General features: G+C 38.2%; 1 long non-coding RNA gene across 2 annotated transcripts in view; it reads left to right on the forward strand.

Moving 5' to 3' along the window:
* The first annotated feature begins 1,768 nt into the window (after positions 1-1,768).
* LOC130542111 (uncharacterized) overlaps positions 1,769-22,450 on the forward strand; it is a 163,016-nt gene continuing 142,334 nt past the window's right edge. For both annotated transcript variants that reach the window (XR_008956426.1, XR_008956427.1), the window contains exon 1: positions 1,769-1,808. This is a non-coding gene — a long non-coding RNA (uncharacterized LOC130542111). The remainder of the gene's footprint in view (positions 1,809-22,450) is intronic.

Here is a 22,450-nt window from a genome sequence, read left to right on the forward strand (position 1 = left end):
ACAGCCAGCAAGAGAGGGAACACAAGCAGGGGGAGTGGGAGAGGAAGAAGCAGGCTCCCAGTGGAGGAGTCTGATGCGGGGCTCGATCCCAGAATGCCTGGATCATGCCCTGAGCCAAAGGCAGACACTTAATGACTAAGCCACCCAGGAGCCCCAGCATGGTGGCTTTATAGAAAAGAAATTCACATAATACTACAGTAGTATCCTTGGGAAAGATGAAATATTTATATAGAAGTTTGTCACGCATATGGAAAATTACAAATGTGTACAAAAGTAGAGAGAATAGTGTAATGTATCCGCCAGCAGCTTCAACAACTATCAACTCATGGCTAGTGTTTTCTAATGTAGCCCCATTCTTCTCCCTCCACCACACACATTATTTTGCAGCAAATTGCAGCATCATATCATTAAATAAAAATTTTAATCAATTTTGATCTCATTAAATAAGGTAAGATATCATTTTAAAGGATATGAAACTGACATAAATGTGATCTAAAAAGCAAAAACATGTGAAAAGTCTCATACTATTATGGTCTTTCATCTTCTAAAACAGAAGAAAAGAATAAAATAGTATTATCCCTCCTTCAGATGTTTCTTATTAAGCTCTCAAAAATGTGATTGGAGAAATAAAAATTACTGAATATTTTCAATATTAAAATGTTTTGAATGAATATTACTTGATAATACTATCTACTTATTTATTTAAAGAGTAACAGAGTATTCTAAAATAAATGTTTCTAGTTATCACAGGATCCGTTATTTGGTAAAGGGTATCTGGCAGCATACTAATTCGTTTCTCAAAAGACAAATGAGGGGTGCCTGGGTGGCACAGCAGTTAAGCGTCTGCCTTCGGCTCAGGGCGTGATCCTGGCGTTATGGGATCGAGCCCCACATCAGGCTCCTCCGCTATGAGCCTGCTTCTTCCACTCTCACTCCCCCTGCTTTTGTTCCCTCTCTCGCTGGCTGTCTCTATCTCTGTCAAATAAATAAATAAAATCTTAAAAAAAAAAAAGACAAATGAATTTCTACTGAGACTAGAGATGACTCATCTTTTTTATTTTATTTTATTTTTTTTAAAGATTTTATTTATGTGACAGAGAGACAGCCAGCGAGAGAGGAACACAGCAGGGGGAGTGGGAGAGGAAGAAGCAGGCTCTTAGTGGAGGAGCCCGATGTGGGACTCGATCCTGGAACACCAGGATCACGCCCTGAGCCGAAGGCAGCCGCCTAACAACTGCGCCACCCAGGTGCCCCTCATCTTTTTTAATCTTAGATATGTGGGTTATAGTAATAAGAAAAATGAGTAAGTCAAAGAGGAAGAAATGTCTGCATGTAGAATTTAACTGAACTAAAGACTTGGTATAGGCACAGCCCCTTATAGGTACTGTAGAATATTCATTGTCTTGAGAGGCTGGCAGAACCACAGACTGACCCTGGAACAACATGGAAAACATTTTCTTCCTATGATAATGTGTATTAGTCATCTATTGCTGTGTAACAAATCACACCAAAGCTTAGAGGCTTACAACAGAATGTACTGTTATCTTACAGTCTCTATTGCGGGGCTCGATCCCAAAACCCTGGGATCATGCCCTGAGCCAAAGGCAGATGCTTAACGAGTGAGCCACCCAGGCGCCCCTGGGTCATGCTTCTCAAGAGATTTTCCTAATTTTTATCTTTCAGTGCTTGGATTGTCCTTTAAATAGTTCTAAGAGCCCTTTTTGTTCTCTAGTTGTTCATTTTCCATACCATTCTCTTCTTGTTTTATAGACTATCTTCTCTGATTCCTCTGAGGATACTAAATAAAGGTAAGAGTTTGAAGAAAGCCTTTAAAAAACTCCAAAGTTGTTTTCTCCCCCTATTGTGCTTTCTTTCATATTGGAACCCTCTCTCAAATGCCTCATTCCCGTGAATATTCCATAGTGAGACCCTGAAAAGCCAATCGAAAGCCATGTGTGGTTTAGCTTTCTTATTCTACAAAAACCATTGGTAGAGGTATATCCCACGGACTACTAAGTTCTGCAAAGAAAAAATTGCCAATATCTTGCCTTGTTGTATACAAGTTGTGTACAATTTTTGTAGTGTCTACATAAATTCACTTTTGCCTTGTGCCGTCTTATCATTTTCTTCTGTACTTTGATTCTGCTAGTCCTAAGCCCCTCCCAGTCCTAACAAGTGAGCTGTCCCTCTGCATGCACTCTCTGACTTTGTGATCATAGCTTCCTCAGTCTTATTAAATCCATATATGTTGTTTTCTAGAAATCAACTGAAAATTCCTCCTCTGTTGCTGTCCCCCTTCCCATGTTTTCTTTGTATTTGCCCGTTTTTCTCTTTAATATTATTTTTAGGGGATTTTTAGGGGGGAGATTAGATGAATGGTTTACTGGCTCCATATATTTAATACTTAATTTGACTTCATCTTGCATTCATTAATTTTTAATATTATTGGACTACAATTTGCTTTCATATTTGAATAACAGATTGGCTGGCTGGGAAAGTCAAAAGATATTTTTCTCAGAACTTAGAAGATATCATTCCATTATCCTCTTGTATCGAGTGTTACTAGTGAAATGTCTGATTTCAATCTGACACCTGTATGTTCATAGGTAATTTTTTGGTTAATTGACAGTCACCAGGATCTTGAGAACTTTTCCCCAACTTTATAGTAAGAAACTCTTCAAACAAATAGGAACGTCGAAAGAATAATATAGGGAATACCCACGTACTTGCCACTTACGTGAGCATTTAGCCACATTTGTTTGGTATCCCCCTCTCTACATGTGTGTACGCTCTTTTGTTTAACCATTTGAAAGTAAGTTGCAGCCATCATGGGATTTCTCCTTTAATTATTCAACCTACTTCTCTAAAGAATAAGGATAATCTTCCAGTAGCCACAATCCTTTTATCACCTAGGAAAATTAATACTTACTATTTTATAAGTAGTATTTTATATTTTCTTCTATTGTACATTATAGAGTTTTTCCTTTGTGCTTTGATATTTCACTTCTGCGTGTAAAGTTGGAGCTTTCTATTTGATTTATTTATAACCAGTCTGCTTGGCACTTAAGCTGTCTCATTCAATCTTACACTAAGCTTTTCAGTTCTCACACATTTTCTTCTTTTATTTTTTTAAATTTATTTTATGTACTACCCCCTCCCTTTGTCCTCTGTGTCATCTTCCTCTGGCACTGCCTCTGGAGCTTCTAGAGATGTACATGCTATGTCTCTTACCCTTTCTTCCATGATTTCTGTCAATTGATACCTTTGGAATTCATTTAGGGAGAATTCTTTAGATTGATTTTTAGCTCACTAATTTGTCTTTTAGCTTTGTTCATTTTTCTGTTTATCCAATCTCTAGAGTATTCTTTTAAGCTAATAAGTTTTTAAATTGTGTAGATCTCTATTTGAGTATTTGATGGATATAAGATCTCCCTGAACCTCTCTGAGGGGGGGGAAGCTGGCTCCATTTATACATTCTCTAATTAATTTGGTTTACTCTATTAACTCTATTACTTAGTAGTTTTCCCACAGATATATTTTGATTACTGGGTGTATGCTCATCTTTATTTGCATTTCTGTAGACATAACGTGTTTTACTGCAATCTTCTTCTTTTGATTATAAGGAAGGGATGACAGATGGGGTGGCTAATAGCTGGTTTTCTTTTATGTGGTTTCCCCCACCATTCTTGTTTTGCCAGCATGGCACCAACCTGATTCTTAGAAGAAGTCCCCGTCACTCTTTTTTGTCAGGCACAGGTATGTGCACAAATGTCATAAATCATCTCTATGAGTTGCTGGGGCTGGATCCCTTAGGAGCGTGTATATGCCTCTCAGGATTATTCTCCCGAGGAATAACATAGAGCATTTGTTACCTATCACTTCCTGACCCCCATTGGTTGAGGGTTCCTCAACAGGTTGCTAATACTCCTGAGCTTTTGGGCTGCAAATGTATTCATGCAGAGCAGTCTTTTATGTCCTGTGCTGCAACAATGAGAAGCCCTGAGCAGGGAGCATGTGCACCTGAGCTGTTAGTCATGTTTAGTATGTCATGAGACAAAATGTTCACGGAGTTCTTTGCCATAACATGGCTGAAATTAGGGGTGAGGCTGAGAAGGTGAAAGACAGGCACAAGTGACATCTGATATAGGGAATGAGGTAGGAAATTTCAGGCAAAAGATGTTAGAGAGACTCCTTCTGCAGTTATGGTTCCTACGAGACATAAGAGAAGCTTAATAAGGGGCGCCTGGGTGGCTCAGTTGTTAAGAGTCTGCCTTCGGCTCAGGGCTTGATCCCGGCATTATGGGATCGAGCCCCACATCAGGCTCTTCCGCAATGAGCCTGCTTCTTCCTCTCCCACTCCCCCTGCTTGTGTTCCCTCTCTCGCTGGCTGTTCCTATCTCTGTCAAATAAATAAATAAAATCTTTAAAAAAAAAAAAAAGAGAGAGAGAGAAGCTTAGTAAAAGCAAAGACAGGCCCTGCTTGCTGTTCCCCGCCTTTACAAAGACAGTAACCGATCCAAATGAGCCTCGGGTAACGACAGCCCCTTACAACACTTAAGTCAGATTCAACGGAATACATTTTAGACCAAGATTGTATTAAAAAAACACCCCAAACTCCCTTCTAATTGCCACTTTTTTTGGCATTACGTCCTTATTTCAGAATCTGTCCACACTGTTAAAATTCACGACATGGCAATGAGAAAGTGGGCCAGCATTAGGGGATAGGGAAGGAACTAGTGACACGTGCTCTCTTCACCTATAGCAGAGACATTTGTCTTGGGAAGTCTGTCATAGTTCCTTTTCTCTCCATGCTCCTTGTGATTTTTAGCATCCTTCCACAAGTATTGAAGGATCTGGACTTTGGCAGACATCTCAGAAAAGGATTATAACTTCTCAATCATTATTAGATTCAGTGTATGCCAAAATTATGTGTCACTATATATATATATCCACTAGGGGAAATTAGTCTCACGAAAATGATGGACAAACTTGTGCTGAATAGCTTCATTTTATAGAAAAAGAATAATAGAGAGCGGGTATGTTATTGAATCCTGGAGGACAAAGGGGAAAAGATTATCAGAGGACATTTACCTCTAACTCCCACTGTTTATGGAAATCTTTCACAATACAATTTCTGCTGGATATACTCCTTATAAAGCTTCCATTCAAAAAAAGGGGGGGGAGATATCATGTGAGCAAAAGTAACAAAGAGAGAAACCGTTTTAAGAATGTGGAAAATACCATCCATTCCATGTCGCTGCAGTAGCAGCAAGTTTGAGGTAGGGGTTTCTGACATTCATAACTGAAGAGTAGGCGAGGGTTAGATCATGAAGAAGTTCCACAGTAAGTTGCCTAGGCATTATTCTGTAGGCAGTCACTGGAGGGTGTGAAACATGAAAATGATGTAATCAGTCTTCATCTAAGAAGAGTGACTGGAAACTTTGTGGAGAATGAAAATGAAGGGACAAAATGAGTAGCAGAGAGAGTATGTAGGCATCTTTTGCATCTCCAGGTGGGTTATGATGGCAGCCTGATGCCTGGCAATCAAAGTGTGGCTGAAGAAGACAGTTCCAGTACCAGAATATCTGAGATATAATCCATGACTAAGTTGAGAGTGTGGTATAAACAATGAAGGAGTAGGGAGCCAAAAGATACACCAGATTTTAAGCTTGAATTAGGGTGGCCGCTTGTATAACCAGTGTATATTGGGTTATGGAGAAGTGCTTGAGGAAAGAATGCAGTGGGAAGAGATTACTTTTAGAAAATGCTGGATTTAGGTTTTCTCAGAAATTAATAATTAGGTCCAGCCAGCTAGTGAAAATCTCAAGAAGGGTAGGAAGTTGAGTTGGAAATACAGATTTGGAAGTCAAAAGCATACTGATGATAGTTTAAAATGACAGAAGATGAGTTAATTTTACATACTTTTTGTCTATGATTATGGCAGAGAACTGAGAAAATAATCCAAAATCAAAGAACATGTGAAAGAAAGAGATTCATCCATAGGGGTAATGAACCATGAGAGAGTATGGACTCTGGGAAACAAACTGAGGGCTTCAGAGGGGAGGGGGGGGTGGGGGAATGGGATAGGCTGGTGATGGGTATTAAGGAGGGCACATATTGCATGGTGCACTGGGTGTTATACGCAAGTAATGAATCATGGAACTTTCCATCAAAAACTAGGGATGTACTGTATGGTGACTAACATAATATAATAAAAAAATATTATTAATAAAATAAATAAAATGGCAAAAAAAAAAGAAGTAAGAAGGTAGTGTGTCTTGGAGAACAAGGGCATAACACATTTAAAAAAAATGTAACATTAACAGTTTTATATAAAGTAGAGGAATCCAGTAAGATAGAAACTAAAAATGACTATTAAATTTGGTGATAGTGTTATTATGGACCCCGAAAAGAGAAATTTCAATGGAGTGCTGAGAGTAGGAGCCAGAATTCAGCAGATCTGGATGGCAAATACATTGCACATCTCACCGTTCAATTCAGAATCTGTGGATCACTAATTACGGTGCTTTTTTGGGGGGAGGAGGGGTGGTAAAGGAGCAGATAGGACAGAAGAAATTGAGCATGTAAGAGAGACAGTGGCTAATTGAAGGAAGTGCATCAGGTCAAGGGCTGGGTGGTTGACCATCACCTGAGTAGGGAGAACTTAGACCAGAGGAAAGAAGGTAAAAACGGATTGGTGGTAAATAAATTTGTAGATAGGATGGAAAATTCAGAATGAGAAAAAAATTAAAAAGCACCCAAACCACTGAAAGCTTTGAGCATCCTCTGAATAGAGGGTAATTTATTGAGAAATGTGTGAGGACAAGAAGATAACTTGTGAATTTAATGGCAGAAGAAAAGTCATGGGGGGCACCTGGGTAGCACAGTCGTTGGGCGTCTGCCTTCGGCTCAGGGAATGATCCCGGCATTCCGGGATCGAGTCCCACATCGGGCTCCTCCGCTGGGAGCCTGCTTCTTCCTCTCCCTCTCCCCCTGCTTGTATTCCCTCTCTCACTGGCTGTCAATCTCTGTCAAATAAATGAATAAAAAATCTTTAAAAAAAAAAAAAAGAAGAAAAGTCATGGTTTCATTGAGAAGAGTCATTGCATGGAAGAGAAAGGAAAACTTACATTAGCTAGTAGAAGTGCAGATAGGAGGCACCAGTGGCTTGTGACGTCAGAACCCAGAAGTCTGGTTTTATCAGTTTGCAGTGTTGTTCAATTTAGAGCTTCAATTAGGCCCCTAGATAGGGTAGGAGAACAAGTGGATTATTCCTTGTCTTTTATCCAAGGGTCAGGTGCAGAGTGGGTAGTAGGAGGATAGATTGTAGGTAAACTGAGGGGCTGGTGAGAAGGTAGAGAAGATTGATCATGAGGTTCAGGGCAGGTTGGAAAGCTACTAGTGAGGGGACACACACACTTGGGTTAGGTGAGATGAGGAACTGAGGAGAGGGAGGTCTCGGGGGTAAAAACAAAGAGATCCTCTGAGGAGAAGAAAGGTGAGGAGGTGGTGGTAAGAGTATGGGATATTGGAATCAATGATTTCTGAGGCCTGAACACCAAAATTGGACAGACTGGTTTTGGGGCTTCAGGAAAGAAGATGAAGACCCAAAGAAGTACTTCTATCCCATATAACTATCTCTTCATGAATGCCCCAGATCAATACTGGGGGATAAAACAGCACAGTGGTTATCGATTTACAACTCTTCTGGTTCCTGCCCCTTTTATCTTCTCATTCAAGAGAAATCTGGGTAAAGCAACCATTAATGGGAGACTGGGAAGAGCTGACTATGCAGGAGAATGGGAAAGTTAATCTATTAAACATTCCCTCAATCACCACTCAGACATAATGTGATTACGAGTGGTCTCTAGTGGGAACATTTGCAAGGTGGGAATATTGTACCACAGGAAATATCATATTATATACTTGTTTCAATATATTTTAACAAAATGCTATGTGATGGAATAATCTGATACTAGGTGTAATGTTTAAAGATACGTCAAAGAGAGGATGACTTAGCCTAGAGGTTTTGAAACACTATGGAAAAAATGGAAATCTTGGGTTGTTCTCATTAACTATTGTGGATAACCACTGTGTTTCCCAATCTGCAAAGTATGCAAATTGTCAAATATTCACAAAAAAGTTTCTGGAAAACGGCAACAAGGAAGTAGCTAATCTAAATGATTTTTCTTCCAGAGCAGATTGTTAGCATTTACCTTGGTTTTCCATTGTACCCTTAAATATTATCCCCTACAACTCACATGGAAACTAGAGTACACTATACTCCATTTCTCTTTTGGTTACAGATCTGCCATCTTTGAAAGCTTCATGAACTTTTTTCAACCTAAAAACGTATGACCCTAGGATCCTGAAAGAGTAAAAATTACCTTAAGCATTCTTTTATTCTTGGATCACTTTATAACATTATTCAGATTTTCTGGCCTCTTCCTTCAGAGTTGGTGCTCTGACCTTTCGGGGGGAAATAAGGCTAAAGCTTAACAATGGAACAAGGTACATTGCCAGTCTAAGCAACTTTGTAATGTATCTTGGACTGAGCTGGTGAAGTTCAGTAATTAGCATCATAAACACATCATTTTCTTTGCTTTGCTGGTTTAGAGTGTTTATATACTCTACGGGTATAAGCTTTTTTAAAATGTCCACCCTTGTACTTAAATGTTCTATCCCATCAGCAAAGTTTAGCTGAATTGGGCCTAAAATATGCCTTCTGATAGGATGAGGTATCCTCCAATTTACCAACACCAAACTGTGCTGCTCAATCAAGGGTGTATACATTTAGAAAAAAAGACACTGTTTGACCAGTCAAATGTAAATGTTTAATAATTTAGAAACACAAGAGCACAGCTTGCTTTGATTTATTTTGCAACTTTCCAGCTCCACAACCCAGCCTCAGGCAACTATGTAATAGAAGCTCCAGCCAAGTGCAAGCTTTCTTTCTTTCTTTCCCTTTCTTTCTTTCTTTCCCTTTCTTTTTCTTTCTTTCTTTCTTTCTTTCTTTCTTTCTTTCTTTCTTTCTTTCTTTCGAATAAGGGGGGGGAAAGATTAAAAGTAAAAAAAGGCAAATTGAAATCCTTTTCAATCCTTAACCATCTCAGGATCACAGAAAAAGAATAGAGATACAAAGTAAGCTATCATGAACCTAAACCAATAGGGTAGAACAGGAACTGTTTGGAAAGCTGGTGACAGACTTTCAGAAGCCTTCTGTGCGAATGTGAGTTAACTCCACATACCATAAATTCCTTTATTTCAATTTTTCTAAGTCCAAAATATTAGACTTGCTCAATTTTTTAACCAGTTGCCAAAGGAGATCTTCATTTACATATCCTGTCCCACACTTCAAACTCACTGGGACTAAATCTGAGTACATCTCTGCCAACCCAATTCTCACCCCTAAAGATAACTTGATAGTATAGTTTGCATTCCAGAGAAGGGTGGACGTTCATTGGAAGAGACTATCCAATGTGTATTTCCCTGGTTCCCAACTCAGTGGGGTTTTTTTCTTTGCAGAAGCCGATGGGAGATTTATTCAGTAAGACAGAGTTCAGGGCATAGTGAGCACTGAGGCAGACACATGATTTCTGAAGGAAAATCTCCCCAGACTAATTCACAAGGGAGAGAGAGCTCTAATGTTTCTCTTGTGGTTGTGTTGTGCTTTGCTGCACTTTGTAATAAACGCTCTGGTCAAAAGACCCAAGTTCTGATGAAGTGGCACAAAACTGCATGTCATCCCACAGCCTCAGAAAGGAGGTCTCTCTGTTTTTATTTTAAGCATACCATAACATGGGATCCCACCAGTCTTTGAGAACTGAAATATAACAGCACACAACTGTTGTTTGGATTGCCTGTAAACCACAAGAGAATAGCCACAATGCCAGCAACTTTCCTTCTCAGCTGCAGCCAAATGTTCTAAAAGCTGTATCCTGGAATTCTGATGTGGAATATCATTGACTTCGGGGGGAAAAAGTGGTTTTAGAAGACAATGACTGATTAGTTCTAATGCAGCGTGTGGTAATAGAGAGTGCCTTAGATAAGAATTTTAGCTTTTTTTCCACCCCAGGAACTAACCCTGTAATTGAGGTCACATCATTTGGAGCCCTTCATTCAACAGATGAGGAAATTAATGTTGATTGCAATGAGTTTCCTTATTTGTAAGTGAAAAAGTCAAAGTTTGAATTTCATGGTCTATATGACCTTTCTAGAATTCTAAACTTAACCTTCCTGCTTTGGGAGGAGTTGTATCACTGATGTAAGAAGTACTAGTTACTTAATATCCTCCATTTTAAAGATATATGACTACTCAAGAAATTATTTTTCTTAATTCCTAAGGAAATTAATCAGTGTACTAATTTTCAAAAAATGATTTCTTTGGCTAATTACCTCTAGAACTGATTAACAAGAGGGGATATGCAGTTCTACTTCCTGGAGGATCTTAGAGATTAGGATACAAGTACCTCTCAATTATAATGGGATAGAGGGAATAATGAAGCAGGACTCAAAATTTAGGCAATAGTTGTTTATTACTTGATGCCATTGCTGTTCCTCTCCTTTCCCCAGATGACCAGAGCAGGGATGGTGGCTTTAGGAAAATTTGAGCCAAACCTTGGGGATAGGCTGCTTCTAGGTCTGTAGAACGGAATTGGGAAGCAGTAGAAGATGGTGCATAGTTTATTTCAACTTTGACTTTGGGTTATTTGTGAATTTCTCTCTGTTCAGATTAGTTGAGAGTTGAATATATGTCTGTATTACTGTATGTCAGAACAAAATGGACAGTTTTACCAAGGTCATTTCTGGTCTAATCATTTGATGATCCTCAAATCCATGCTCAGCATTTTCTTCATATTTACTCTTTATCTCATATCTGTACTTAAAGAAATCTTTTCATGAGAAAGAACATTGGCATACAGTGGGATTATAAGAGAAAAATATTTTACTGAATTGGAAACATTTAAATATTATTTGTTGTTCCATCGCATGCTCCCCTCGCTCTTAGATGGCAAATAATAATCACATCAGTCATGTTTTTTACCAAGAAGGGATTTGGGGATCATCCACTTAGCATTGAACTGCTGAGGATGCTTCACATGGTCAGTCCACGTCACATCTCTGAAACCAGGGGGATTTAATCCATGCAGAGTAATTCTATGAGCAATAGAAAGATTTACAGGCATTCAAGGTCACTGAATCCAGATGGACCATGATTTTGTAACAAGGTCAGGTGTTGCCATAAAGGAATGTTGTTCTTCTTGGGTAAAAAAGGGGATGGTCATTGGGACAAAGATGGAGAGTAAGTTCTTTGAAAATGGGGGTTGGTAAAGAAGGTAGGAGGTAGAATGGTAATGCTGGGCAATTACATGGCTGTGACTAAAAGTCTCTCCAAATTCAACCACCCTGGAAATTAAGTGTGACTCTTGTAAAAATGTCTTTATGTGTATACTCAAATAGGCTCTTATAAATAAGACTGAAGTCGTGGGGGTACTCAGGCCTACAATGGCACGGAATTATCATAGTTGAAAAAGACACTAAGGGGAGCTTTCTTCTCCCTGTGGATAAATGATGGATGGCAGTGGGGCTTGTAGGTCACCCCGGCTTTTCTTTGCAGTGGTCACCAGCCACAGCACTGCCTGGGCCTGGGGCAGCAGGGACCCTACCTGGGTGGCTGTGTTCCCTGTGTTTCAATAGCGACACCGTGTGGCAGCAACTGTAAAAAGAATGGCCTCTGCCACCGAGGGAGCAGGTTGTCTGGCTCTTTCAGCATGGGTAAGCGTCCCTGGGAATTGTGGAGTTCTCTCAGGAAGGAGAATCCTTGAGAGAGAAGGAAAAGAATGACTGCATCCACATGGACCATGATCTGAAAGGGAGTCCCATCTCCCTCCTTCGAAATGGGGAAGACAGAGGAGCCCTTATCTACTGTCTGCCTTCAGGAATGATCTCACTCAACAGGGAAAATCAGGATAACCAGTTTTAGGGCTCACCAAGATTCAGTATGAAGGAAAACAAACCAAACTACATGCCAAACTAATTGCCACATAATTCCTTTGCAGCAAGGGCCTCAGAGTAGAAGCTAAGAGCTTGTGGGCTTTGCCTCAGGCCCACTTCTGCCACTTAACTATGTTTGACTTTGGAGAAGTTGTGTAACTCTGGGCTACACCTTTCTTATCTGTATAACGGAAAGGAAACAACACACCTCACAGAACGATTTTGAGAATTTAATGCATGAATCTACATCAAGTGTTTAACCCAGTACTGGACCCAGTCAACTGACATCTGCTGGATGCTATTCTTTTTTAGCTTTTTATGCTGTCTTGCTGCTTACCTTGCCCTAAGCCTCCTTTACTTTCATTAATTCAGTATTCATTCCATAAGGTAGTAATCAGATCTTAATTTCTGTCTTATTTCTTCTCTTTTAACTTTACATCTATATTTCTGAAATACATTTCAGTATTAAATTATATTTTTCTTAGGTTTTGCTTTGTTTTGTTGCGTAAATAGCCATTGCTTGAGACTTTCTAGTGCAACTGTAATGTGAAGATCACACAGATAAACACCTATAGGGGCCAGATGGGATATAAATTATTAAAGCAGAGAAGATGAGAAAAATAAGCAGGCCTCATGATTCTTAGTCTACTCTGCAAGCACCTGGTAGAGTCAGCTGGCTGTTGGCAGGTGGAGAAGCAAGAAATATAGGTTTAGAATGTGGAATTCTCTCATCTTAAACATACCAGTAATATAAATTTTTTAAAAAATGGGCCAATCAAAACACATTTGTGGGCCAGAGTCAGGCCATGTCAGTTTGCAACCTCCCAGTATTCTTCCTGGGTAAATACAGCTTTGGATGAGTGCCACCTAGTGGTAAGAATTATGATTAAAAGGCAGTAAGTAACTTTTACATACTGTTTATAGTTTATTATTATAATGCTAAGTATAAATGGTATTGGTGTCCTCTAATCTTTTCCTAAATAATTATCCATGAATGCTAGTGAAGTCAGTTAGTTCTGGGAGCCTCTTTTATCACAAGCTGTGATATCATATAGGTGGCTGCGTAAGTGCTGCCCCAGAATTGTTAAATATAAGATCACTTACATTCCATCCTATGCTTTTTGGGGATTCTATTCTTATAAACTCTGCTATCTGAAATTACTGTCTTAAGCCTTTGTCCTAATTTTTAGGTTGTATAACTATATATCTATATGTAGGTATATTTAGATATAGTGAGCTACATAAAATATATACATCTATTCATGTATTTACATATCTTCCAAGTTAATAGAGGGAAAATTAGGAATAATAAAATACCTGATCAGTGGAACATAAAACAAATTGTATAAATAGAAAGCAAATAGTTGGTAGATATAAAAGCAATTTTATCAATAATTGCATTGTGAAGGTACTAAATATTAAAATTAAAAAACAAAGATTTTCAGACTGAATAAGAGAACAACACAAAACTATATGCTCCTTAAAAGATACAAGTTTTAAATGTAAGGATATAAAGAGATTCAGCAGGATAGAAAATCTATGTATATCTCTACTAATATCAGATAAAGTGGACTTTAGGGTAAAAAATATTAATAGGGTCAACTGAGACATTTGATTTTGCTAAACATGTAAAGCTACCAGAGAGAAAACAATTCAAAATTTGTATGTAACTGGTACCTATCTCTTTAGAACAAAAATTGGCATAATTTAAAGGAGAAAAGACAAACTCATAGGTACAGTGGTGAACTTAAACATGCCTCTCTCAGTAGCTGATAGGCCAACCTTAAAAAAATTAGTAAGTTTATAAATATCTGAAAACATGATTAACCATATTGACTAATTGACATAAGCAAAAAACTGCACCCAGCAATGACAGTATGTACATTCTTTTCAGGGGTTATGGAATAATTACCAAAATTGATCATGTGCTGGGCCATAAAACACTTTCCAACAAATTACAAAGGATTTAAATCATTCAGAGGATGTTCCCTTACCACACTGTAGGTACTCTAGGAATCAATAACAAAAGGTAACTATAGAATATAGAGCTACCCAAATATTTAGAAATTTAATGACATCTCTCTTTTTTTTTTTAGCAGTTCAAAAAATTTTATTATGTTATATTAGTCACCATACAGTACATCCCCAGTTTTTGATGTAGTGTTCCATGATTCATTATTTGCATATAACACCCAGTGCACCATGCAATACGTGCCCTCCTTACTACCCATCACCGGCCTATCCCAATCCCCCACCCCCTCCCCTCTGAAGCCCTCAGTTTGTTTCCCAGAGTCCATAGTCTCTCGTGGTTCATTCCCCCTTCTGTTTACTCCCCTTCATTCTTCCCTTCCTTCTCCTACCTATCTCCCTGCTATTTCTTATGTTCCATAAATGAGTGAAACCATATGATAATTGTCTTTCTCTGCTTGACTTATTTCACTTAGCATAATCTCTTCCAGTCCCGTCCATGTTCTGCAAATGTTGTGTAATCATTCTTTCTGATGGCTGAGTAATATTCCATTGTATATATGGACCACATCTTCTTAATCCAGTCATCTGTTGAAGGGCATCTCGGCTCCTTCCACAATTTAGCTATTGTGGACATTGCTGCTATGAACATTGGGGTGCATATGGCCCTTCTCTTCACTACGTCTGTATGTTTGGGGTAAATTTCTAAATAATCTTGAGTAAAAGAAGAAATCAGAAAGGAGACTGGACAGTATTTGGAACTAAATGTTAATGAAAATAACAAAATTTGTGACATATAGATAAAGCTGAGTTTAGAGAAAAATATATAGCTTTAAATATATAAATTAGAAAAGAAGCCTGAAAACAAGCTATCTAATCTATTTCAAGAATATAGAAAATGAACAACAAATTAAACTCACTTTTAACTAATTAGAAAATAAACATAAAATAGAAAATAGGAAATAAATCAACCAAAACTATGTTCTTTAAAAAGACTAATAAAGTTGATAAGCTTTGGCAAGAGTGATCAAGAAAAAAAGGAAGAGAAAGGCAGAGCTTATCAATATCAAGAATGAGAGTGAAAATGGTTTTATCCCCAAACAATATTTGTGTACCTATCTATTCTTCACCTAACATTCCACTGTCTTGTTCTAGTTTTACAAGTTTTGAATAAAAGTAGAAAAAATTATCTCAACATGTTTTTTAAGACTGTTTTGACTATTCTTGAATCTTTGCATTTTTGTGAATTTTAGAAACAGCTTGTAAAATTTTACAAAACAACCCTGGGGTATTGATCAGGTTTGTATGAATGTATGGATCGATTTTGGGAGAAATCACATTTATAAAGTATTGAACTTTCCTATCCATATAACTTCCATATCTTTAGGTCTTATCTGTTTTTCTCTAAATAATATTTTTCTCTATAGAGATATTGCACCTATTTATTTTTAGGTATCTGGTATTTTTAATTATATTTCAAATTGTATGTTTTGCAAAATTTTATCTTGTATTTCTTGTTGGTACAGTATATGGAAACAGTTTTTAAACAGGGATGTGACATAATCATTTGATATTTAGAAAAAAACTGTTGACAATTTGGAAAGTATATTAGAAGAGGAGCAAGCCTGGGGGGCAAGAAAATGTAGTAAGCTTCTGCTTAACACACATGATGTAGTCCAAAGTAAAATTGTGACAATGCAAAAAAATTAGTTAAAAGAGAGATATTCATAACTTGTGTGACTATTGGACATGAGCTGAGGGAGAGGAAAGAATTCATGATTACTCTAACATCTGGAGGGATTATAGTATTATTCAGAAAGGCAGAGGAAGAAACACTGGGGCTTGAATGAAGAAAGCCAGGCCTAAAACTGGAACTCATTGAGTTTTAAATGGAACATCGAGGTAAAGCTATCCAGGATTTAGTTGAATTTAACGGGGATATGAAGTTTAGGAGAGAGATCTTAACTGACATTGTTATGTAAGTGGTAGGTACAGATATTACGTAAGTGGTGGGTTCAAGAGATTACTTTGGAAGTGTGTAGGAAGAGAAGGAAACTGTCAGATGTAGAACCATAGATACATTAATATTTAAGAGATACGCGGATAAGTCAGAGCTTAGGCGTAGGGTAAAGGCGTAAGATAAAGAAGTAGGAAGAAATTAAGGAAAAAGAGGCCAATGTAAAGGAAAGATCACTGTCAAACACTGCAGAAATCTAGTTACAGAACAGTTGAAAGTTTTAAAAAATCTTTTGAATTTATCACAAAAAAGTCATGATGACCTGGGGGGATATTTCTAGCATCTCAGAAGTGTCCACTCAGAAGTGGACAATGATTCTTAGTCTACTCTGCAAGCCACTATGAACAATACTTTTAAAGGAACTTTGTTGTGAAAGGGAAAAGAAAGAAGAAATAAAAATCAGGGGAGAGAAAAGCCAGGGGTTATTTTCAATGAGTAAGAAGTAGTAAGCATGCATGCATGGAAACAAACAAAAAGGTAGTGTAGCACTGGTTCTCAAAATTTAGCGTGTGCAAATATATTGCTAAGGACACTCAGATAAAAGAGATTTCTGAGTTTTGTCTCATAGAGTTGCTGATTTAATAGGTTTGAGGTGGACCACTGGAATCTGTTTTTAATTAAATATGCCAGGTGAATGTGAGGTGTGTATTGGAAAGACCATAATTTTAGAAATATTTCAGTAAAGGGAAAGTAAACAAGAATAAAACGGATAAAACCTAGTGCATAGAGGTATGGGAGGGATGGGGTCTAGAGAATTACGTGGTAGAAAAAGCATTATAAAGGAAGAATACACTTGTTCCTCTGTGACAGGAGGGTAGGAGCAAGGTTTGCAATAGATGCACCTGTTTGTAGTCAGCATACAAAGATGAGTGAGGTTTGTTCTGAAGGTTTCTTTAATTCTCTTTAAAATAAGCAACAAAATCATGTATTAAAAACAATGGGCAAGGCTGAAGAGTAGAGACATGAGGAAATAATTTTAAAATGGCTATTTTCAAGGAATGGGGAAGAGATGGGACAGTCATGAGCATGACCGCATTGCTGGACAACTAAGGCCCAGGTGAAATTAGGTACTATAAATTTGCAGGAACCATGATCTATAAAGCTGTAATTTCTCCCCTTCTTCTCCACCAGCCTTTATGTCCTGGGTTTTGAATGGCTCTGAAGTTAGAGTTTTTGTAACATGTGTAGAAGAATAAAAAAGTTAACCTAATTATGCCAGTTGTCAATTTATTGTCTTCCAGTTCCAAATCCATCGTTCTTGACCCGCTTGGTGATACTGGGGCTGCTCCCCTTAAACATGTCGCCTAGCCCATAGGCACAATGTTAGGTTCTGTCAGGAGAGTGCTGGAGGGACGCTGGAAGAGAGGTCCTTCTGTAAAGGGCCTTCTCCTTATACTGATGCTTTCCTTCTTGATCCTGACGTATAGCTGCTGACGATGGCTTCCTTGTCAAGGACACTTCCAGGACTTAGGCAGCTTCTCTATCAGTGGTGCGCTGGACCCCAGTGGGTGGTTTCTTGGCGAGTCTGGTCAGTGCTTGGGGGTGGGGTGGGATGGTCTTCTGAGATTTTTCTTTCTTGAGTTGTTTCCCACAGCCCAAGAGCGTGGCTGTTCCTTACACTGCTTATTTTTTAGAGTTGTCTTTATTCCTCTTCGTAGTTAATGCCCCGTTACTATGTTTTTATGTGAAAACTGCCCTGCCCACAGTAATCACTGGTTTGGTTTTACCTTCTTCCTTCATCCTGAATGATTACACTAATTGAGAATGTTTCCTTTGAAAATAACAATTTGAATAAGTTAAAATCTATATTCACAGAAGGTTGAATAACAAGATAAATTATTTGAGGGTAAGATAAGGCAGGGAGTTCAGTCAACTTGAATAACTTCTCCCCACACTCAGTGACAAATATTGGTTTTATTTGAATGTAAAGATGACTGATTCACTAGGAATGAAAGTAAAAGGAACTATTGAATGTCCACACAAGAGACCTGGAGAACCATCACTGGGGCTAATAGTTTTGCAAAAGTACATTGTTATACATGGATTTTCTTCCCATATTAACAGTGGCAAAACATCTGCAGAAATTTGCCTCTTTCCAACTTGCTTGAAAGTTCACAGGATATATGAGATGTTTTGACAAATTATATTTAGCCAGATTGTTTTTATATGTTAATAAAATATAATTTTCTGCTATGCCAGCTCCACATCCCTCCCACTTGTCCTGCTTTGTGATACTGAGCTGAACCCTGTAAACATTTCTCCTTGCCAGCTGGACAGCGTTAGGCCTTGTCAGGAGAGTGCCAGAGGGACACTGTAAGAAGAAGGGTCTCCTTCTCGTAGTGGTGCTTTCACCACTTCATTCTGAGGATAGTATTTACGGCACATATAAAGCTCTACTTTTAATACATGACTGCTATAGGAAAGGAATATTCTTACTTAAAGAAAAATCTGACTTAAATACTTGTTATTTTCCATCATTAGTAAAGCAAAAGTGAGGGTTCATGCTTTGTTGATATACATTATCAGCATTTTTCTGGCTGTGGGTAAACCCTTTATTCATTCAACAAACATAGTTACTGATCTCTGAATAATACACACATCACCATTATGTGCCAGGGATACAGAGGTGCATAAGTCGTGATCACTGCCCTTGAGAAAACTTAAAATCAAACAATTACTTTTTTCATATATTCTAAAATTCACACTTTTCCCCGCATTTTGACATTTAATATCTAAAATTGGTAGCCCTGAGCCATGCCAGCCATCTAGCCAATGGCATCTTATCACTTATAGTTACTGAGAACCAGGATGCAGTTGGGAAATCATTGTCATGGCCTGCACATGGGTGAACTTGGGCATAGCAATTCACCTGGACACGTCAATAATACAAATACACTACTAGTCAAAAGCCTGGTGGAGGGAGAGAAAAAACAGATAGAATAGAATCCCCCCCTCAAAGGAACATGAAACAAAAAAGGTATTTCTCTGACCAGAAAGACTCCTCTAGGGTTCGTGGGTGGGTTAATGAAGTGGGGTACCTATCAAGTCTGAAATTGATGGGTTAGAGGTCCTCCCTTACTGATCAAGCATGCTACTTTTTATTTAATTTTGTGGACATGCACTGGGAGAGAGAAAGGAAAACCTCAACAATAAGTATAATGAATTTGTTGCTATGTCTGATGGCATTACTAGACAGCTGCAGCTCTGAACACCTTAGCCAACGAATATTAAATGCTCATTGAAAAAGTAATGTGAACCCTAATTGTTTGAAAACCTTCCACGGATTCCTTCTGGGAGACTTTTTAATATCAGCATCAAACGCTGAAAAGCATATGTCAGTAGTCTGATAGAAAATCCTGGACACAGGAATGGACCCTCTTCTTAGTATGGGATGTAGCAGCAATCTCCTGATGCCCCCACGGTGGTGCGGGGGAAAACATGGGCATCAACACCTCTGATTCAGAAGAGTTGAACTCTGAAGGAAAAGAAGCTTACCAAATTCTTTTGGTAACATTTTTCTTATGATGTAAGCATGAACATTACGTATGATAAAAATCCAGGTCTAAATATGTCCAAGAGAGTTCTTTCAATGAATGTAAAGTTAAAAACATAACATATAATTGGCAACTTTTTTCTTTCTAATGGTATGTAAAGCAATGATGTATTTTATAATGATAGCATCATAGTTTAATGAAATGTGGTTCATAAAAATTGCCACATAAAGAGATGACATAAAAAATATGAAGGATTTCTTTGCTGTGGACTTGGAGCTTGTTATCACATATTACTAAACATTACTTAACCTTTAACCTTTGGAAGGGGCTAGGTAAATATTTGACCAAGTGCTTAGAAATGAATTTCTGTATTTCCAATCTCCCATTTCTTCAGATATATGATTCCTATATACATGTTCTTAGAAGCAGAGCAACTAGATTGAAAATCTAGTGTGGAAAGAATAACAAAATTCCATAATTCACATATTTGGTAGTAGATTCAGGAACTTTTTTGGTAAATTCATCGCTCCTCTGTGTATCACTTCTAAGTCCAGCTTCTGTTAAATTCTGCCCCATGCCTCATTCCTTAAATAGTGAGTATGGATTGAAAGGGAGAGAGAGAGTTTATTTTTGTAGACTCACCCCGTGAATGGGATTGGGTCTATTAATTATGTTGCTCTTTCCATCCAAAGAGGCAAAAAGAAAGATTTCAATGATGTTTACAAGATATTTATGATGTAATGAATACCTGTATTTGCAGTGCAAGATAGGTTGCGTAGCACACCAGTTCCTTTGGACCCGACAGTATGGCTGTCATGAAAGGGTACAAGACTAACAGTTCCTCTGTTGGTTTTCTGCAGTCCCAACCTAATGTTTCATTCTTCTGTCCTTGCTTATTTTATCCTCATTAGGTTCACAGAGAGTTTAAACTCATTCCCCACCCAGAAACCCACAGGAATCAAGCAAATGTGTTTTGATGGATTTTTGTAGTTTCCTTTCAAATCCAGATGTTGGACAGCAGCCATCTTAGTAAAAACACTTGCTGCATGAGGCAGGTTAAAAAAGGAAGGAAATCTGAAGAAGAAATCAAGTGGGAGAAACCTATGTTCAGCATATCCACAAATTAAAAATTTTATTAGTTACTAGATAGTAATAACTCATAATTTGAAGTCTATAATCCCTGGAAGTGACATTGACTTCCACTCACCAAGGCTGACCTGGCTTCAGCCACTGCTGAGGGCCCGGTCGGCCCGCGGCAGGAACTAACATTCAGACCCTGACATGACATCACACCCTGGGTTGAGTGTGCATTGAAAAAAAGGAAATAATTAAATTTTCATAAGATTGCTGGACACTGCCTCTAGAATTGATACCAATTCAAGGAGATTCAAAATGTCACTCTGGCCCACCAGTGAGAGCAGGGGCTTATGGAGATCACGTGATCCATGGAGTTTCAGCTCAAGTCTCTCTCACAGTGGGTCCGGTATGTCCCTGAACTCATCCTCTGGTTATTTCCCCAGTTGCAGAAAACATAATTGGAATAATAGGTATACTTAACAAGTAGCAGAAACCCCAGCAATTTCAAATATTAATGGTATTACAATTGCCTTGAGGGCTTATTCAAACACAAATTGCGGTGTTTCTGACCCAGTAGGGCAGGGGTAGGATTCAAGAAGTTGCATTTCCAACAAGTTCCCAAGAGATGCTGCTGCTGCTGGTGCTGAGAGTGCCATTCTCTGAGAGCCACTGATTTAAGCCATGATAATGATGAAATATTTTACTTTTAATTTCTTGCCGTAAATGTTAGAGACCACAGAGAAGCTCTACAGGTCAAACAGGCGTTGTGAGGGTCTGGATGGACCAGTGTGGGCATCCAGCCATTATAAATGATGAGATAATTTGAATACTGTATCTGTAGATACAAAACCAATGAGGGAAATCTGCACAATTCAGGAGTTAATGTTTAAATTTTGTTGTTAAGAGAGCTCTTATTAAGTTTGAAATCAATGAAACTTTTTTCAGCCTTTCATTCTTTTCCTCAACATGAAAATCATGATCCGAAGTGGAAGTTTTAAAAATAGTTTATTTTCAATAAGAGTTTGATAAAGAACTATGTATTAGTTTCTTAGGGTTACCATAACAAATTACCACAAACAGGTTGGCTTAAAACAATGTAAATTTATTCTCTCATAGTTATGAAGGCCAAAAGTCTGAAATCAGCGTGTCAGCAGGGCCATACTACCTCTCAAGGTTTTAAGGGTGAATCCTTGTGAGCCTCATTAGTTCTGAGGCTCCAAGCATTCCTTGGCTTAGAGAAATATAACTCCAATCTCTGCTTCTGTCTTCACATGGCATTCTTCTCCCTGTGTTCCCGAGTCTTCTCCTCTTCTTACAAGCACACTTGTCATTAGATTTAGGGCCTACCCAGTTAATCCAGGATGATCTCATCCTTTACCTGATTACATTTACAAAGACCCTTTTTCCAAAAAAGGCCATATACATAGGTTCCAGGGGTTAGGGCTTGGACACATAATTTTAGGGGCCATTATTCAAACCATAACTCATGAAAGAATCCTTTCTACCTGATTTAGTGTTCACTAAAATTTCACATATTTGGAATTTTAAGAAACACAGAGTGAGATATACTTTTGTAGTCAAACTGCTATGTAGCTATAGAAAAAAAAGCAATGATGATGGTTTTCACATCATTCTTTTATTGGGAAACACTTTTTTTTACATCTTACTGAGGCAAAACAAGAGCAAAATCTTGTGTGGTAGATTGCTGGGTACTCTAGCAGTGATTACTCCTGTCCCAGTATAAGAGGAGCCTCTTTCTTCCCTTGAATTTAGGTTGGCTCTTTGACGTGCTTTGATCAGCCAAATGTGGCAGAAATTCTTTGGTATGATTTATGGCCATAGGTCTTAAGAAGCTTTGCAGCATTCATTTTTACCTTCTTGGATGCCAGTTATGGTATTA

The sequence above is a fragment of the Ursus arctos genome, unplaced genomic scaffold (assembly GCF_023065955.2).
Source record: "Ursus arctos isolate Adak ecotype North America unplaced genomic scaffold, UrsArc2.0 scaffold_3, whole genome shotgun sequence".
In the NCBI taxonomy this organism is placed as follows: domain Eukaryota; kingdom Metazoa; phylum Chordata; class Mammalia; order Carnivora; family Ursidae; genus Ursus; species Ursus arctos.